Here is a 7,175-nt window from a genome sequence, read left to right on the forward strand (position 1 = left end):
GCAGCCATGAAATTAAAAGATGCGTGCTCCTTGTAAGAAAAGCTATGACAAACCTAGACAGTATATTAAAAAGCAGAGGCATCACTTTGCCAACAAAGTTCCAGATAGCCAAAGTTATGGTTTTTCCAGTAGCCATGTACAAATGTGCGAGTTGAACTATAGAGAAGGCTGAGTGCCAAAGAACTGATGCTTTCAAACTGTGGTGCTAGAGAAGACTCTTAAAAGTCCCTTGGACAGCAAGGAGGTCAAGCCAGTCAATCCTAAAGAAAATCAACCCTGAGTATTCATTGCAAGGACTGATGCTGAAGCTGAATTTCCAATACTTTGTCCACCTGATGGAAAAGCCAACTCATTGGAAAAGACATTGATGCTGTGAAAGATTGAAGGCAGGAAGAGAAGGGGACAACAGAGGATGAGATGGTTGGATGGCATCTCTGACTCAATGGACATGAGTTTATGCAAGCTCCAGAAGATGGTGAAGGATGGTGAAACCTGACGTGCTGGAGTCCATCAGGTCGCAAAGAGTCTGACACTACTTAGTTACTGAACAACAACAAATGACTATGGTTAATAATTCAATCAGTATATACCTGTTGTCTGGCTATCATTAGAAGAGAGAGAAGACAGAGAGATGGGTGTCTTCTGGCAGGTGCTGGAGGCTGGTCTGAGGGGAGCACCCTGGGATGGGGCAGGTCCCAGGTTTGCGATTCTGAGACTCAGTGTATGTGATCCTCTCCCAGGGCCTCACCAGGAACAGGCCAGAAACAACCACTTCATGCCTAATCCGATCATGGGTCCATCCCATCTCTGTTGGTTCCTATCCTGGCTCCTATTCTGCCAATGAACTCTCCAGTTTGGAGGCAGTATAAATCCCAGCCCCTTTCCACCTCTTGAGAATTCCAGTGAATCAGAACCCCTGACCTGCATGTCTTCTTCGTTATTTCCTGACATCTCTTTGTGAATCCTGTGCCTTGGGTGAAGGTCTGATGGCTACTCAGGTGCAATTAGGCCTAACAGGGAGCAATAGATTAGCTGCTGCTGCTGCTGCTGCTAAGTCGCCTCAGTCGTGTCCAACTCTTCGTGACCCCATGGACTGCAGCCTACCAGGCTCCTCTGTCCATGGGATTTTCCATGCAAGAGTACTGGAGTAGGTTGCCATTGCCTTCTCCAATAGATTAGCTACAAAGAGCTATTTTCAAGAGCTCCTTGTTAAAAGAACAGGCCACAGAAGGAGAGGGCTCAAGTCTCTGAAGACACATTGAAGCCACTTCCCAATCCTTTCTGTGCTTGGCCTCATGCATAAATTATTACTTTGGAAAAAATATACTGTCATTTTTTAAAAGAAGGAATAACACTCTACAAGGGGCTTCCAGGTGGTGCTAGTGTTAGAGAACCCACCTGCCAATGTAGGAGATGTAAGAGACATGGGTTTGATCCCTGGGTCAGGAAGATCCCCTGGAGGAAGACATGGCCACCCACTCCAGTATTCTTGCCTGGAGAATTCCATGGACAAAGGAGCCTGGCTTTGCTACGGTCCATAGAATCACAAAGAGTTGGACACGACTGAGTGACTTAACACAAACACACACACAACACTCTACGAACAGACCTTTGATTAGGCACTGATTTCTTAGATATTGTCCAAGCAACAAGAGAAAAATAAATTGAACTTCATAAAAAATAAAATATTCTGTGCTTCAAAAGATACCATCAAGGGTGTGAAAGAAGAAACATAGGAAACAAATTTATGGTTACCAAAGGGGGAGGGAAGGAAAGAAAAAAAGTGAAGTTGCTCAGCTGTGTCTGACTCTTAGCGAGGGAAGGAAAGGGAGATAAATTAGGATTTTGATAATAGCAAATGCAAACTACTATATGTAAAATAGATAAACTACAAGGTCGTGGGCTTCCCTGGTGGCTCAGTTGGTAAAGAATCTCCCTGCAAGGCAGGAGACACCAGTTCAATTCCTGGGTCAGAAATGTCCCCTGGAGAAGGGATAGGCTACCCACTCCAGTATTCTTGGGCTTCCTTAGTGGCTCAGGTGGTAAAGAATCCACCTGCAATGCAGGAGACCTGGGTTCAATCCCTGGGTTGGGAAGATCCCCTGGAGAAGGGAATAGCTACCCACTCCAGTATTCTTGCCTGGAGAATTCCATGGACAGAGGAGCCTGGAAGGCTACAGTCCATGGGGTTGCAAAGAGTCAGAGACAACGAAGCAAGTTTCACTTTCAACAAGGTCCTATTGTAGAGCACATGGAACTATATTCAATATTCTGTAATAAGCCATAATGAAAAAGAATATGTATACATATGTATAACTAATCATTTTGCTGTAAACAGGGACTAACACAACTCTATAAATCAACTATGCTTAGATTTAAAAAGAAGAGTGTGAAAGAATAACCCAAAGGAGAAAACATTTTCAAATCACATATATGATAAGAGATTTGTATGTAGATTATATAAATAACTCTCACAGCTCAAAAATATAAAGGCAAACAACCTAACTTTCAAAATAGGCAAAGAACTTGAATCATACTTCTCTAAAGAAGATATACAAATAGCAAAAGAAAAAAACACATGAAAAGTTTTTCAACATCATGTCATTAGGGAAATGAAAATCAAAACCTCAGTGAGGTAATGTTTAATACCTACTAGGATGACTAGAATCAAAGACAGATATTAACACATGTTGCTAAGGATATGGAGGAACTGGAACCCTCATTCATTGCTGGTGGGATTGGAAAATGATGCAACCACTTTGTAAAAAACATTTGGCAGTTTCTCTTAGGGTTGAACCCAGAGTCATCATATGGTCAGCAATTCCACTCTTAGAAATACATGAAAAATGAAAACTTGTCCACACAATGGATTTAAACTCTTTGAGATTTTTTTCAATAGTAAACACTACAGTACCACACAATTCACAGTTGATTGAATGCTTGATGCAAAGGCTCGGAAACAGAGTGCCCTCCCTCATGTGTGGAGGGCCAACTGTAAATTATACTCACATGTCCTGCTGTGAGAAGGGCTGGGAACCCTAGGACCCACGTTACATGTTGTTCTATGTGAATGTTCATAGAAGTATTATTCATGATAGACAAAAAGTGAGACCACTTACGTTTATCAACAAAATGTGGTCTATCCAAGCACAGGAATCTTATTTTACCATAAAAAGGAATGAAATTCTGTCATATGCTACAACATGGGTGAACCTGGAACATAATAAGTCAAAGAAGCCAGACACAAAAGGCTGTATTATTTCATGAGTGCATTTCTACGAAATGTCCTAAGTAGGTAGACCCATAGAGACATAAAGGCGAGTGACTCTGAGGGGGGTTAGGAGGTGGGGAGCAGGGAGAAAATGCTTGTAGACATAGGGTTTCCTTGGGGTGATAACCATGCTATGAATTTAGGTAGTGGGGATGGCTGGGCACCTCTGCGTATAACCAGACAACTCTATGACCACTGGATTGCGTACATGGCATTGGGATTCTAGCTCAGTAAAAATCAAGGACTCCACATCGGTGTGTTTTTGAGTTACTGGTGTCAGTTAATGATCTCAGGTGAAATACATTCTGTTTAAATAACTTACCATCCGAAAAGAAATGATTAAATCTGAGCCTGAAGCAAATGTGAGCCCTCACGGGGAGACAGTGAGGTCCGGAGCCTGGTCTTCTTGAAAGGACACCAGTGACTTAAAGCCAAGGCCCCACCCTCATGAACTCACTGAATCTACGGTACCCTCTGGAAGGCCCCATTCCCAAACAGTCGCACTGGGGACTAAGGCTTCCACCTGGATTTTGAGGAGACAATTCAGTCCATACTGTACTCAAAGTAAATATGCAGTTCCGTATCTAAATTGGTATTAATCATATGGTGTACTAGTTTTTTCTTTTTTAGTATTTATTACCCTTACTTTTGATGTAATTTACTTACTTGTGTACAGTTTTTTTTCTTGATGTATAGATGATTGTTTCAGGTGTACAGCAAAGTGAGTGTTATATATATTTATATATGTATCTATTCTTTCTCAGATTCTTTTCCATTATAATTTATGACAAGATACCAAGATACTGACTATAATTCCCTGTGCTGGTATGCTTTTTTTTTCTTTTTTAGTATTTATTACCCTTACTTTTAGTGTAATTTACTTACATGCTAGTTCATATAATTACATTTTTTATTGACTTACAGTTGATTTACAGTGTTTTGGGTGTACAGCAAAGTGACTCAGTTATACATATATATATAAACCCATTCTTTTTCAGATTCTTTTCCATTGTAGGTTATTACAAGATACAGACCATAGTTCCCTGTTGTTTAGTCAGCCGTGTCTGACTCTGCGACCCCATGGACTGCAGCACGCTAGGCCTCCCTGTCCTTCACCATCTCCCGGAGCCTACTCAAGCTCATGTCCATTGAGTCAGCGATGCATTCCAACCATCTCATCCTCTGTCGTTCCCTTCTCCTCCTGCCTTCAATCTTTCCCAACATCAGGGTCTGTTTCTAATGAGTTGGCTCTTTGCATCAGGTGGCCAAAGTATTGGAGCTTCAGCTTCAGCATCAGTCCTTGCAATGAATATTCAGGGTTGATTTCCTTTAGTTCCTATGTTGTATTAAATGCATAGCTCCCCGTGTTATATTAAAATTGGATTACCAGACCTGGAAACCTGGATTTGCCTCTGATGACTTTTATTTCACAGAGGCAGAAACAAAAGTTTAGAAGGAGAAATGACTCACCCTTAGTGATTTTACTATGAGTTAGGTTAAGGTTAGTATGTTTGACCCTAAACCCTAGCTTCCCAGTTGGTGCTAGTGGTAAAGAATCACCTGATAATGCAGGACAAGAGACACAACCCAGACATTTTCCCTGGAGGCAGGCATGGCAACTCACTCTAGCGTTCTTGACTGGAGAATCCCATGGACAGAGGAGCCTGGCGGGCTGCAGTCTGAAAGAGTTGGATATGACTGAAGAAACTTGGCAGCCCATTCACTCCCTGGGGCAGCAGCCCTGACTCTCTGGGAAGTTGTTGGAAATGCAGACTCTCAGGAACCATTGGAGCAGGAGTTGCATTTTAATACAATTCCCAGGAGCATCCTGAGTGTATTCTAGTTTGGGAGGCCCTACTCTAAGCTGAGCTGCTTCCTAATGTGTTTGTTTCATGTACATTCTTCTTCTTTTCCTCAAAAGGGATACGGAGTAGCTGGAGGGACTCTGGGTATTCCAGGCACCCTGCCTGGAGGCCAGGGCTGACTGCATGGGCTGAGTGGGCACTGAGGGCTTTTCCTGCCAAGGGTAGAGGGGCGCTCTGGGTGCAGACATAGCAGCAAAGCAGGGAGGTGGCGTCAGGGCAAGGAAAGGGAGACCTAGAGGTGGCCTCACACTCTGGGTCACAGCAGCAGTGCTAGCGCCCTCTCCTTGCATCCAGAGCTGCCACGGCACGCCGCCATGCCCCACGCAGCAAAGCAGCAAAGGTGCAGCTTTCCTGCAAAACTTAGGAAGGTAAGATGGGGTGGCTGCCCCAATGTGCGGGGGCCCACCCCCAACCCTGTCTTCGGCAACCTCTTGGTGGGTGACAGCAGTTTGAGAAAGAAAGGCCAGGGTGGGAGCAGCCACAACAAAAACTGACAAAGCCTTCAAATTGGGGCTTTTTCTGGTGCCATTTTAAAAGATTTATCAGCACATCCCTGGATATTTACAATGCCCCAAATAAGACATTAAAAGATAGTTAATATCTCCAAAGGTTCTAATTTATTCAGGGAAACTTAACAGACTATGCAGGAAAAGAGCAGCAGGGAAACCTGCTCCCCCTGCACACAAGTGTGCATTTGCTATAGAAGCTCCATAAGCAAACCCAGGAGCGTGTCCTGCTCAGGGTGCCACAGGGGCAGAGCCCCTGCCCTCAGACTCTTAGCCTGCGCCTATTGCGGTTCCCACACTGGGTCTGGAAGCGTTAAGCTTCCGCCTGGCACTTCAGTCTGGCTCCAACGCAAAGTGGTCAGCTGGCTCCGCTCCTCACACAATGACTGGCATATGGCAGATACTGCAAAGTATCCTTTGAACTGGGGCTTCCCTCGTGGCTCAGATGGTGAAGAATCTGCCTGAAGTGCAGGAGACCTGGGTTTGATCCCTGGGTTGGGAAGATCTCCTGGAGAAAGGAATGGCTTCCCACTCTAGCATTCTTGCCTGGAGAATTGGGCTACAGTCCATGGGGTCACAAAGAGTTGGACAGGATTGAGTGACTAACACACCACATCAACAGCATTCTGTGAGCTGCGCAATTTTGGACCACATCTCTACGCAGGTGGGTTTGCAGGGATCCCCATGGTAAAAGAAGTTTGGGTTGCAAACAGAGAACTGGCCCCCAAGCTGACCCAGGAGGCTGCCAGACTGGCCCAACTCTTCCCTAAAGCCTTGGGCACTCAGCCCATTATTCCTGGGGCAAGTCTGATCCTTCCCCCCTCCTCCTCATGACATCTCTCACCAGTCCTCACCCTTCACCCCACTCCTGGTTAAGTAAATGTGCCTGTAGGGTTTCAGGGTCTGAGATGCCTGGTGGCCCTCCTGGAATCAGAGGTGTCCAGGTCTCTGGGTCCTTCTGGGCCTTTACTCTAGAGCAATTTGAACATCAGACTGAAGGTGGGACACTGCCTCCTTCTATTCATCTTTCCCGGATGTTGTCTCCCTGAGAGACAGCTACCTGCTATGACCCCCTTCTCCATTGGGAACACTGGGCTATTCCTCCTTCTCCCCCCGTCCCAATTCCTCCTGCGGCCTTTCCAGGCCTTCCAGTGAGCTGCACTCCTGCCTGCCCTCTCAGCAGGATCCAGACAGGGATCTCTAGCCCCTCCCAGGCTGCCCTTTCTTACGTGGCTTCTCAAGTAAGAGTAAGGAGGAAACCAGAGATCCTGAGGAGGAGTCCTTGATCCCCACACCTAGAGGGGGAAGGATTAGGAGAGATTCACTCATTCAGCGCACCCTGCATTTATCAGGCATCCCGTCTACCTGCCAGACTGTCCTAAGTGCTGGGGGTCCAATGATACATGAAACAGACAAAGGCCCAACACTGAGATCACATTCTAGGGAAGAAGACAGATGGCCAGACAAAGACAAAATGTGCCAAATATGGCATATATATTTATATTCCATTGATTTATAATGTTTGCACCTGTA

The 7,175-nt window shown here is 45.1% G+C and overlaps 1 long non-coding RNA gene across 1 annotated transcript; it reads left to right on the plus strand.

Annotated features, from left to right (window-relative positions):
- Positions 1-3,657: 3,657 nt before the first annotated feature.
- On the plus strand, positions 3,658-4,471 carry LOC129658484 (uncharacterized). Its single transcript, XR_008717362.1, has 3 exons — positions 3,658-3,835; positions 4,036-4,096; positions 4,270-4,471. It is a non-coding gene; the product is annotated as an uncharacterized LOC129658484 (long non-coding RNA).
- The last annotated feature ends 2,704 nt before the right edge of the window (positions 4,472-7,175 follow it).

Source organism: Bubalus kerabau, chromosome 8 (assembly GCF_029407905.1).
Source record: "Bubalus kerabau isolate K-KA32 ecotype Philippines breed swamp buffalo chromosome 8, PCC_UOA_SB_1v2, whole genome shotgun sequence".
Lineage (NCBI taxonomy): Eukaryota > Metazoa > Chordata > Mammalia > Artiodactyla > Bovidae > Bubalus > Bubalus kerabau.